Source organism: Cyprinus carpio, chromosome A4, assembly GCF_018340385.1.
Source record: "Cyprinus carpio isolate SPL01 chromosome A4, ASM1834038v1, whole genome shotgun sequence".
Taxonomy (NCBI): Eukaryota; Metazoa; Chordata; class Actinopteri; order Cypriniformes; family Cyprinidae; genus Cyprinus; species Cyprinus carpio.
Window position 1 is genome coordinate 1167115 of NC_056575.1, and position 13846 is coordinate 1180960.

The window sequence follows — 13846 nt, forward strand, 5'->3', positions numbered from 1 at the left end:
TAGAATAGAATTTATTTGAATTTAATGTAATAGAATTAAATAGAATGTGAATAGAGAATAGAATATAGAATAGAATTTATTTGAATTTAATGTAATAGAATTAAATAGAATGTGAATAGAATTGAATGTAAATAGAACTGAGTGCAATAGAATTTATTGCAATAGAATAGAATAGAATAGAATAGAATAGAATAGAATAGAATAGAATAGAATAGAGAATGAGCGGTCTGTGTATAGTGTGGAACTACTGACCCTGAGCTAAAGGTGGTGAGTATAATTTAATGTTAATATGTTTTCATGTGTTTCGCTGTGGAGTGATAACAAAAATAAATAAAGTGAAAATAAACACTATACTTTTTAATTCTTAGCTATAACAGAATTTTAGGACTGCTGAAGTAAATATGTGTTAGTTTTAACACCTTTAACTGTACCGTCCGTGTCATTATGTATTTTTAAGTATAAAAGAATGGAGAGTGGTATTTAATTCTTTAGAGTAAGTGAAGTAAAGTTTTGCTGTGTTTTGATTGGCAGCGGCCTGCGCGGGTCAGATGCGCGTCCACGCGTCCCTTCCACACCTGTCCGGTGAGCTCCGCTTCTCTCGCGCTGGATTCATCGAGAGTCTAAAGGGATTTGAACGCGACTGACGGAGCGATGAAGGAGAAGTCAAAGACGGCGGCGAGGACGCGGCGCGAGAAAGAGAACAGCGAGTTTTACGCGCTCGCCAGAATGTTGCCGTTACCGTCGGCCATCACGTCTCAGCTGGACAAAGCGTCCATCATCCGACTGACCAGCAGCTACCTGAAGATGCGACTGGTGTTCCCGCAAGGTCAGGTGCCCTCATTAACACTCGACACTAATTAATAATAACAGTCACGCTTGATAATAATTACACCAACGCAGAAACAAGGACATGGAAATTAGCAGATTCCATTCAAGTCAAAACTTCACTGGATCAGAATAGCTGCATTACCACCAACAAAACTCATTCTTATCGACCAAATAGAGTAGAAATAGCCCTTTGAGACAAGAAAAGTTACACTCTTACAGTGTAATAATATGTTTATGCTGGTTTTTAGGTTCAGAAGGATTCGTGTTCTAGCTGTATTAATATTTGAGAATCGAAAGGCTCGTCATTATCAGGGAAAATAATAATCATGCACGAGAAAAAGGCACTAAAAGTAACAAAAGCGACTGAATTCCTTGCTTTCTAAACATCAGGCTATTCTAGTTTATGTATTTAATAGGCTGCCGACCTCAGATCTACATTCACTGAGAAAAATGGATTTATACCTTACCACGAAATTATACATTTTCTGTCACACACACAGTACTCAAATCTGTAAAGCTGCTTTTAAACGGTGTGTAGTCTACTGTTGTGAAAAATAATAATAATAATAACAACAATATAAACAACAACAATTCTATTGTTTATTATTGTTATAATTATTAATTGTTATTCATATTATTATAATTAGGCTATGTTTTATAATAGATATATATCATTTATAAAAGGCTATTTTATAACAGATTATTATGATATATTATATTATATGTATGTGTGTGTGCACAAATATAAAGAAAAGTGCACAAACCACTAAAAAGCGCTGTGAAAACAATTATATTTCAAATTCATTAGGATATATTGATTATTTACGGGATGCATTGCTTTACAATTTATAAAGACTTGACTTTATAGCTTACAATCCAAATTGCAATTTGTTGATTGAATTCGATTAACAGTTCCCGTTTAGTGTTGTTTTTATTGAATTGCAAAATGTATTACGAAATTTCTGACACCGCTTCAGTCAAAGCCTACCGATATCTATGCCGTGTGTTTTAGAGCATGGCTAGAAATAAAAGCCATTTTTTTGTAAAGAGATGTAGTTGATTCAGCCTGCTGTCCTTGATACGAATTTGAGCTGGCGTGACTGCTCACCCCCCCCGCTCACTCTCATGGTCGACCTCGCACCCCCCGCCACCATCACAACTGCGCACCCCGTCCACACCCGCCTTCCTGAACACCCCTAGCACGAGAGAAGCGCGTGCAGACCGGCTGTCTGAACCCCGCGAGCACGAGTCAATTAAAATATCAAAATTAATGCACTAATCGACTCACTTTCACGTTCGGCTTCTTCTTCTGTGAACAGTCCTCGTCTGAGAGAAACATGGGTTTCATTCATTAAGCGGTGTATACAGCGACGCCGAGGAAAGTGTGAACGTGAAATATTCAAATAAAATATATGCATTTTTTTTTTTTTTTTTTTTTTTATGCCCAAACAGAATGATTGTTAACAGTGTCTCATCTAATATACACCTAAACTGGTATATACACACTTTGTTCCCAAACCCTGGCGAGAATATGATTGTTATTTTGTGCCGATCATCGAATCTGAAACAATAATTTTAACGTGGCCTTTTCACCTATTTCAATATTAGTCCATAAGCTAGTTTAAATAAGAATATGCAAAGATAGAAGACACAAACAATCCAGTAATAAAAAATCTTGTAAGTATTGCACTGTTCTATATTATTTAGTATTCAATATACCCAAATAGGCTAATAATATCTTATAATGTAAAACTATAGTTTTAATATTGGTGAACCGAATCCACCTACATTTCAACAATTTAATGATTAAGAGCCCAACTTTACAATATGGAATATGCAATCTGTGTGTGAAGACGAAAAAGCTAGAGTCCAATAAAGTGTGTGCGTGTGAGTGTGTGATTATGTGCAAGTGGCTTATAACGTAGTGTGGCGATATAGAGTAATTGTGTGTGTGTGGTGTGGTGTGTGTAAAAATATGACAGAATAGAGAGTGGCGAGAGATAGTGTGTATTGTGTGTGAGAGAGAGCGAGAAGAGAGTAGCTAGCTAGAGCACGACCGTGTGTGTGTGTGTGTGAGAGATATAGTGAAGTAGGAGAGGAGTTGTGTCGTGCTGTGTGGGTTTGTGAACATATAAGGACACAAATTTGTATAATGACTAAGTGTGTTATAACACAGCATTACAGGAGGGGAAGCTGAATTTTCAGACCAGTTTCAGTGTCCTGTAAGGGGTGAGGGTTGTGTAGGGCACATAGCACATGTTTTTGTACAGAACCTAAAAACCATTATCACCTATGGGATGTCCCCCCCTTTTTCAGAGAAATCAAACATGTGTGTGCCTGTGTGTGTTTGTGTGGTTTGTGTGAGAGTGTGAGTGAGTGTGTGTATGTGTGTGTGAGTGTGTGGTGTGTGTGTGTGTGTGTGTGTGTGTTGTGTGTGTGCTGTGGTGTGTGTGTGTGGTGTTGTGTGTGATGTGTGTGATGGAGTGAGTGTGTAATATGTATGTCTCATGAGATAATGTGTTTTGTGTGGGTGCTGTAGGTTTAGGTGAGGTTTGGGGTCGAAGCAGATCTTTAGAACACACAAACCTTGAGCTCGGATCTCATTTACTGCAGGTAATAATCAGCAAGATGCTCCAGGTAATATGACGACTTTATTATTATTATTATTATTGACATTCAGAATTATGGCATGAGATTCTGTACAGTGAAGCTAATGTTTCATTTCCATGCAAATGCATTAGAAGACAGTTTGCTGCTTTTTTGATGTCATGGTTAATGACGCTTCATTCCAGATTTTCATGGCGTTCGCTGCTTTCTGTCGTGATCTGTCTGATGTTCTCTGATCTGCAGACGTTAGACGGCTTTATATTCGTGGTGGCTGCGGATGGGAAGATCATGTACATCTCAGAGACGGCGTCGGTTCATCTGGGCCTTTCACAGGTGAAGACCTGACTAACATCTGATGTGTTTCTGTGCTCTTCTGCTCCAGTGCAATCACAGACCTGCTTTCACACAGGTAGAACTGACCGGGAACAGTATTTATGAGTACGTCCATCCGGCCGATCACGACGAGATGACCGCGGTTCTGACCCCTCCGCCCTCGTTCCACTCACACCTCATCCACGGTGAGACTTTACTCTTACCTTTACTTTATATTTAATTATTAAAAAATAAGTACATAAAAAAATTATATATAATTAATATTAATTTTAATACATAATGCTTTTTCAGTTTTGTAAATAAAACAAAGATTATTGGAATTATTGGAATTTTCTAATAATAATTTTAGTCTTTACACTAATTATTTTTATAACATTTCAATTAAAATATAATTAGGACTGTTTTGGACACAAAAAAATCTTTAAATTAAATTATGAACTATGATACAAAATACATAAATATGAAAAAATATATAAAGTATATAGAAAGATTATTTTGAAGTATCTTGTACAATAATTATGTGTATTATTATTCAATTAAAACATAATTAGGACTGTTTTAGGCAACAACAAAAAATATCTTCTTAACTACATTAGAAAATACAGAAATATAAAAAATTATATAATTGTAGTATCTTTTACATCAACTATTTTCGCCTTTACAAGAATTATTTTAGTCTTTGTTTCATAATTTCACTTGGCATTTCTTTGTCAATAATTGTGCAATTTACAAGCAATTTCAAAATAAAAATTGTTTCAAAGCCATTTCTCTTTTTTTGTCAGTGTATAAAAGGCAAAATAGCAGATTCATATGATAAAGATATGACCAAATTAGCATTAATATCGTGCATATAAGCCCGACTGATGACTGCGGTGTTGGATTTTGCTGATTGCAGAGCAGGAAGTGGAGCGCTCGTTCTTCTTGAGAATGAGGTGTGTTTTGGCCAAACGTAACGCCGGACTGACGAGCGGAGGATATAAGGTACACACACACACACACACACACGAACACACACAGAACGAACGCCGAGTCCGCTGACAGACATTAACCGGAGGCGTTGACCTTTGACCCCCCGCAGGTCATCCACTGCAGCGGCTATCTGAAGACGTCTGTACTGGACTGCTATCAGAACTGTGGGTCTGGTGGCGGTGGGTCACCACGCTTTACCTCCCAGCGCCGTCACCGAGATCAAGCTTCACAGCAACATGTTCATGTTCAGAGCCAGTCTAGACATGAAGCTCATCTCTTCCTCGGACTCCCCTTGTTTGCTTTCTCCACCGGTAGTGTGCAGCCTCTTGCGTCTGTCGTACCTGGCCTAATGACTTTCATCTTATCCATGGTACGTTTACACACTGATTACCTAGGGCTGTTCTGTGCCTCGACGGGTTTCAGAAGCTGAAAGGATGTATGAACCAAATGACTGATTTGCGAAGGACCTGGATCATAACGGTGCACAGCTGTGACAGCTTTCACCTGCGCTGCGCTCATCAGCTCCGTGAGTCCAAATCATATCAGTATTCTTCTTAAAGTGAGGAATCCAAAGTCCTCAGTCTTTTAAATTCATAGTACAGTGAAAAAAACATGTAAAAGTAATCTAAAGTGTTATAACAAATAAAATAAAAATAATGATATAAAATAAAACAAAAAAAAATGTAAAAAAAATTACTAATAAAGAAAAACAAAAATAATTAAACAAAGAAAAAAAAAAATAATGAAAAAGAAAAAATAATTTAGATATTTTGTGTTGTTGCCTACTAATTATAATGTACAAAACATATAATTCTTTAGATATATATATATATATATATATATATATATATATATATATATTTTTTATATTTTATAGAAATGAATAGAAATTAACACAAAAAAAAACACAAAAAAATAAAAAAAATAAAATAATATATTTAATAATAATATACCAAATATTTTTGAGCATATTTTACAGAAACATATTTTAAATATTGTATTAATTATTATAATTTTATAGAAATGAATGAAATATTTACAGAAAGAATATACTATATTTTTTTTGCAAATATATTATAATTTTATAGAAATGAATAGAAATTAATTCATAAATTAATTCATAAAAATTAAAAAAATAATATAATGAGTTTTTATTATATAAAAATAAATGTTATACTATATTTTTTTTGCAAATAGTAGTGTAAAAAATATTATTTGAGTACATATTATAAAATTCTTATACACACACACACATAAAAGGTGTATGTATGGTTTAATATATAATATAGTATTATATATTATATATTAATTCATCTATTATATTAGTAATTTCATTATTGTAATAAAACGTAACCACCTTACAATGCTGACATGAACTAAAAACACAGTTAGTTAACATGAACTAACAATGAAAAACACTTAACCTTAGTTCATGTTCATTTCAATATTTACTAAAATCAAAAGCTGTATCTATTAATATTATTTAATGGATGTGCGCTGACATGAACTAAAAATCGACAGTTTAGTTTTTATTAACTAATGTTAACAAAGATTAATAAGTATTGCAACACTTTATATATTTACATACATAAATGTATTTACATATTTAACACACACACACATGCATATTTATATATTATAATTTTATTTATTTTATATTTACATATTTGGTGTCTTATTTAATCTTTTTTTTTGTGCCATGAACAAAAAGTCAAAATAAAAATTTTCCTGTTCCAACCTTTCTGATCCTTACTGTACAAATGTTATATATATATTTAATATGCGTTTGTTAAAACCGGTTTGATACGTGTGTGTGTGTGTGTGTGTGTGTGTGTGTGTGTGTGTGTGTGTGTGTGTGTGTGTGTGTGTGTGTGTGTGTGTGTGTGTGTGTGTGTGTCTCTGCAGTGCTGGTCAAAGGTCAGGTGACCACTAAATATTACCGCTTCCTGTCCAAACACGGCGGCTGGGTTTGGGTGCAGAGTTACGCCACGATTGTTCACAACAGCCGCTCGTCTCGTCCGCACTGCATCGTCAGCGTCAACTACGTCCTCACGTGAGTCACATTCACGATGAATAACCAGCGTAGTTATATACTGTACACTGCTGTTCAGAAGTTTGGGATCAGAATTTTACAGGAGTTTCTTCTGCTCATCGAGGCTGCATTTATTTGATCAGAAATACAGGAAAAATTTAATATTGTGAAATATTATTATGATGGAAAATAAAATAAATTTTTATTTTTTAATATATATTAAACTGTAATTTATTCTTGTGATGCGCAGCTGTATTTTCAGCATCATTACTCCAGTCTTCAGTGTCACATGATCTTCAGAAATCATTCTAATATGATGATTTATTACAGTTTTGCTGCTTCAGATTCTTTTGGAACATGTGATACTTTCCTCAGGATTCTTTGATGAATAAACAGTTATAAAGAAGAGTATTTATTTAAAATAGAAATCTTTTTCTAGACAATAATCACACTCCAGTTCAAAGGTTTTGGGCTCAGCACGTTGTATTCTTTTTCTTTTTTTGAAAGAAATGAAAACTTTTATTCAGCACGGATGTGTTCAATTGTTAAGAAGTGATAGCAAAGATTATAATTGTTAGAAAATATTTATATTTTGAATAAATGCTGTTCTTTTTAACTTTTTATTCATCAAAGATTCCTGAAAAAAAAATATTGATAACATTATAGTTGAAAACACTGATAATTCCAATAAAAAATGTATTAATAAATATGTTGCTAGCATTATATTTCATGTCGTTAACATGATAAGCACATTTCTAGCATGTATAAACATGTTGCTATCATGATTAGCATGCTGATAGCATAATTAGCATGTTGTTAGCATGATTAGCATGTGGCTAACATGTTGCTAACATGTTTTAATACGTTTAATGATAGTGCTATAATAATACGTTTAATACATGAATTAGCATGTAGCTTGCATTCTTTACCATGTTGTCTGTGTTAGTCATTGAGCTTTGCTGGTGATAGACAGCTTAAACACTCTATAAGTCGTACTGTACAAAAGTTTTGACCCCCTCAATGAAGGTCTATGCCACTTTTCATAATTCTTTCGTAAGTCTAATCAGTTAGAAAAGATCAGAGCAGTCTGAAATACCACAGCTCACTTCCGGGTCAAAAATGACCCGAATATGAAAGGTGTTATATCTCTTAAAATCTCATTTTTAAAACCCCACAAAAAAAATAAATAAAAAAAATTATGTGTATTTTGATAATCCTCATCCATATGCCAAGTTTCTTTCCTGTACTAAAAACTATGGGTTTTCTAGAAGTTGTTTTGTCAAAATGACTCAAAAGCATTATGAGGGTGACCTGCTGCAGTGAATGTCATGCTGAAACATCATATTTACTGTAATAAAGCGATGAACTGTGTGTGTTTAGGGACACAGAGTATAAAGGCGTGGCGCTGTCTCTGGACCAGCTGAAGCCCAGCAGACCTGCGTTCCCCTACAGAGAGCAGCACGAGCCGGAGGACAACCCTCCAGCGTCGAGCAGCAGGACCCAGATCCTGGTTCCTCCTCACTCTCAGGTGTCACACTGATCTCAGCTCTAACCCTCAGACCTTCAGTCTCATTTAGGCTCAAATGCATATTTAAGATGTTAAATATATTAGTTTTAAAACACAATTTTCACTCACCATATTATCTCCTCTGGTTCTTTCTTTCTTTATACACACTATCATTTGAGTTATGCTCACCAAGGCTGCATTTCTTTGCTTAAAAATACAGTAAAAACATTAATATTATGAAATATTATTACAGTTCAAAATAACTGTTTTCTATTGTGTTAAGTTTTAAAATGTAGTTTATTCCTGTGATCAAAGCTGAATTTTTGTTTAGCTTTACTTCAGGTCCATTAATTATTATTAACAGATGCAACTTTTGATTTGAATTAATGTGTTAGTAAATGCTAAAATTAACATTAGATGTATTTTTGAAGGTTATTTCATGTTAACTATAATGTAGTCAACATCTTTACTGTCACTTTTGATCAAATGTGTACTGAATAAAAGATTAATTTCTGTCAAAAAAAAATAGTATCAAGTTACTACTACAGTTTTTTTTCATAATTTGAATTTTCAAAGTTTCAGGAATTTAGTTTTGTGTTTTTGTCTTTTTTTATGTCTACAAACTTTTTAAATAAAGTACGTTTTTGTATTTGTATTTATATGTAAATACAAATACAAAAAAAAAACTTACTTTAATTCAGTTACAAAGCAAACACAACACATCTCAATTTAGTTTAACTTAACATAACTAAAAAATAACTAAAACTAAACCTGAAATAAAAACTAATAAAAAGTTTGTAGACATTAAAAAAGACAAAAAGGTTTATGTTTAATTGAAATTCCTAAAAAAGTTATAACAATTTCAATAAATCAGTTTATTTTTTATAGACAAAATGTGTGATTTATACTGAAAATAAATAATTCTAAGAGAAAATCTAAGTAAATATTACAGAAAAAATACTGAGCAGTAAAATTACACATGTCAACTGCTCACTTTCAATTGGATAATAAACGGATTTACCTTTAAGTTTTAGAATGAATAATAATTATATTAATAAATCCACGTGGAGTGTATTTTGGAGGGTTTTCTCTCCTCACTTCTTCTTGTTCTGTTTTTTTCAGCAGTTATCGTCCTTCCAGCCTGAGCGCTCAGATTCCGACCGCGACAGCCAATGGGGCGGCAGCCCTCTGACAGACTCCGCCTCCCCGCCGCGACTGGATCACAGTGACACGTCAGAAGCAGCGTGTGGCTCGCTGTGTTACACTCAAACACACACACTCACTACACACACACAGCTGTGCGATCAGAGAGGGAGAGAGGGATGGTGGGACGCCACACGAACCGTCCCGTCACTTACTAAAGCTACTCAACACAACGGAGGAGAGTTCGACTCCAGAACGTACCTTCATACTCACGGTGAGTCACATGATCTTCAGAAATCATAATAATATGATGATTTGCTGCTCAAGAAACATTTCTGATTATTATCAATGTTGAACACAGTTTGTGTTTTTGTGGAAACTGATTTACAACCATTCATGTGTTTGGAATAATTAGGATGTTTCTGAAAGAAGTCTCTTCTTCTCACCAAAGCTGCATTTATTTGATCAAAAAATACAGTAAAAACAGTGAAATATTATTTCAGTTTAAAACAGCTGTTTTCAATGTGAATATCTGTTAAACTGTAATTTATTTCTGTGATCAAAGCTGAATTTTCAGCATCATTACTCCAGTCTTCAGTGTCACTTGATCCTTCAGTTTTTACTTTTATATTTTCAGTTTTTTTTTTTACATTTTAGTTATTATTTTTGTCATTTTTTGTAGTTTTATATACACACAAACATATATAAATGATAGAAATTCATAGAAATCTGGAATCAAAAGTTCATAAATAATTTATTTCACTTCATGTTTATTTTATTTCAAGTAATAAAAATGGTTTTATGGTGTCAGTTTTAGTTAAGTATGATTATAATAATCCATTTATTTTTCAGGATTCTTTGATGAATAGAAAGTTCAAAAGAACAGTGTTTACTGTAACATTATGAATGTCTTTACTGTCACTTTTGATCAATTTAATGCATCTTTGATTTATAAAAGTGTTCATATCTTTCAAAACAAAACAAAAGACTTCAGCAACTACAATAATACCTTATTATTAAAAAAACAATAGTCATTCATCACAACATATATTGTGAAAATCACAGTCTTCCATCAGAACAGCTTATAATTTTAAAATTGCTTTGCGCTGATGTCATCTGGGCCACTGGTTAATTTGGTTAAATGTAGTCATTGTTCCCTAGATAAAGCAAGTATTTACATTTAAACATGTTTTTTTCATGTACTGTTTTTTTATTCACAACTTTAATTGTAAACAATTATTGAAGGCACCTTCAAAATCTAACATGCGGGTAATAGGGCTTGGGCGCCGCGTTGCATTCTGGGACGTCGCAGCCATGTTGATGGCGTCGTGAATGTAAACATACAGCAAGTCGAACGAGCAAACAAATCCCAACAAAGTGTGGAGCACCGACGACGAGTTGCTGCCGCACTTTTGCATTACAGATATCTTCGGCTACCTTGTTTGTTTTGTGAGCGCCTACACTTCAGAACAGTTCCGAGGCTACAAGTCATTGGAGTCTCATGTGCAGTTCACAAATGGGATGGGTTAAGGAACTGCAGATCATAAAGCCGGCAAAACAGTATACAGTAATCCAGACAAAGGTAAACTGCACTCCGCCCCCCCCACCACCCCCTAGTTGCTAGTTTACTAACCGTTAGTGCCAACAAACCATTCACATGTACTTTTAACTAACTTATGTGTTTCAAAAGTTATTTAGTAGCTGTCAACCCCATCCGTTTTTTTCCGGGGTTCTCATGTATTTGAGCTCTTTTCCCGCTGTCTTCCGTTGTAGTATTTTCCTGTAAAATATCCCGTTAGCCCTTCCATCGGACCTGTCAGTCTCTGTGACTGCTGTTGTCCTGTTGCTACACAGTTTGCCCTTCCAGCAAAAACAGATATTTTCAAACCATCGTTTTGCTTAACCGTTACTTGAAAGCAACCTTAGCGTGATATTGGCCTTTTTAAGATAACAGCGTGGTAGGGTGTGAGAGCACGATTTTCACACAATGTAAGCAAGAGTCACGTTAGACATAGCTTCACAATCTCGCTTAGGTTAATGCAACCAGTTTTGTAGTACGAATTTTTGCTGTCAGCAGAGGGACAGCAAAAAAAACACAGAACAGATGATGCATGTAGAAATTTTCCGTTTTTTTGGATGAGTAGCCCAGGAAATTTCAGTGTTTACTTAAGCTATCTAAATTAATATTTCAGATATCATACCTCACTTGGTCTCCCGTGGGTCGCGCATCCTCCAAGCAGGAAAGCAGTGGCAAGTTAATCCATTTTTTTCAAAGGGCGATTATGTGTGTCGCTATTACACCCCACAATACAGCAACGGTTTACCATGGTTGAAATAGATTTTTAATTAATCAAATTAAGACACACGGGCTGAGGAGGGAGTATGTCATAAAACACTGCGCAGTAGTAAACACTGCCAGTAAAGGAGGCCATCAGCATGGCGGCCACGCCAAGTAATGACGTCACGACGCCCAAGCCCTATAGACTAAAAATATCTACATTTAAACATTTATAAATACGCACACAAACGCAGAACTTCATAATCAGTCCTCAGGGAGGTTCAGCACGCAGATCGTCACAGAAAGCGCACGCGCATAACGCTGTGAAATCAAATCTCATTGGCAGCTCGCTGGGACGACGAGCGCGCGGACAGTTCTCCAGGCTCATCGGGCGATTCGGGAGACGGTTGCCACGGCAACAGGGCGTTTCACATGAGCCCGCGGGAGTCTGAACCCCTGATGGGGGCCAAACAGGAGCCGATTAAGGTGGAGGACGGCCGCATGAGCGATTACTTCTCCTCCGTCTGCCGAGCGACGCCGGGGACCCGCCTCATCCTGTGCCGGGACGACATGGACAGGAGTCCGGTGTCACTGTCCGGTCTGAGCAGTCCCGGGTCGGACACACTGTCCCGCAGCCCGCTGCTGTTCTCCACCCAGGACAGAGAGGCTCTGGACGGCCACACACGCTCGCTGCGGCAGGAAAACCTGCGCCGATTTCCTGCTCATTATGATGTGAACGCGCACGTGCACTTTCAGACCAGCGCCGTGCACAACGCCACATCAGTCATCATCACACGGAAGCTGACCGCTGCTTTACAAGCCTGTAAACGTGGAAAAAATAATGCAAATGACGGCATTCTTATGTTGCTATTTATACAAGCACTGTCAAGAACACGTGTAGGTCAGATGTCAACAGATTTATGTTTTGCATGAAGAAACATGTTTTTTGTGCACTGTGGCATTATTTAAAAACCTTTACTTTGATGTAAATCAATTTAATTTTGCAGTATTGGTTGTACTGCTTTTACTTAGATTTTCATTTTAATGATTTACAGTAGAAGAAAAATGAAGAATGCATGAAGAAAACAGACTATTTTTGTTTGCACAGTGGCATTGTTATCATGTCAGTTCACCCCAGTTTTTATTATTTTTATCTAACTGATTTTGCATTATTTACATATTTACAGAATGTAGTATTACCTTTAATTTGGTAATTGAAATATTAAGAATGCATGAAGCATATTAGTTGTTTTGTGTGCACTGTGACATTATTTTCATGTCACTTCACCCCAGTTCTCATTACTTTAATGCAAATCAATTTGATTTCGCAGTACATCATAATTACAAAACATAAAAATTATAGATTCAAATTGAAAATGTAAAAATCTATTAAATATATTACCCCAAATAAAAAAATTAAAACATTCAAAACTTAAATATAAAATTAAAATTAAAAAGTAATGTTTTAAAATCAATTAGATTGTGCAGTATTTACAGATTGCAGTTGCACTGGTTGTACTGAATTTAATTTGTTGAATTTAATTTTTTTTATTTCTAAATCTATTATTTACAGTAATCTGAGGAAATAAATATAAGCTAAAAAAATTCATGCATGAAGATTTTTTTTTCATTAGTGCATGACATTATTTTCATGTAATTTGTGTTATTTACAGATTATAGTTTCATGACTTTAATTTGTGGATTTTTATTGAAAATCTATTATTTGCAGTAATCTAAAAATAATTAGAACTGCAAAAGGAAAAATGTATAATGCAGAAAATCATAATCTTTTTTTTTTTTTTGACTTTGACAATGTTTTCATTCAGTTCACCCCAAATCTCATTATTTTGATGCAAAATATATGTGTTTATATTTTGTGACTTTGTTGATTTTAATTTAAAAAATCTTAATAGAATATCCAGGTGCATTACAGTAATGAGAATACAACTTCAATAAAAAAAAAAATAATATAAATTCTCTCAGTCCAAAATATAAAAACCATCATCCTGAAGTAAATCATTTTCTTGCGGTTTTCATTAAATTCACCCATGAAATGATGAACGCTGTTGATTGAAATTGAAATTAAATTTTATATACCATCAATTTAATAAATACAGAAATGTGTGTGTTTTGGCATGTTTAGAAGTAG

General features: G+C 34.8%; 1 pseudogene; it reads left to right on the top strand.

The window, feature by feature from the left end:
* Nucleotides 1–536: 536 nt before the first annotated feature.
* On the top strand, nt 537–13017 carry LOC109092037 (annotated as a pseudogene).
* Nucleotides 13018–13846: the final 829 nt, after the last annotated feature.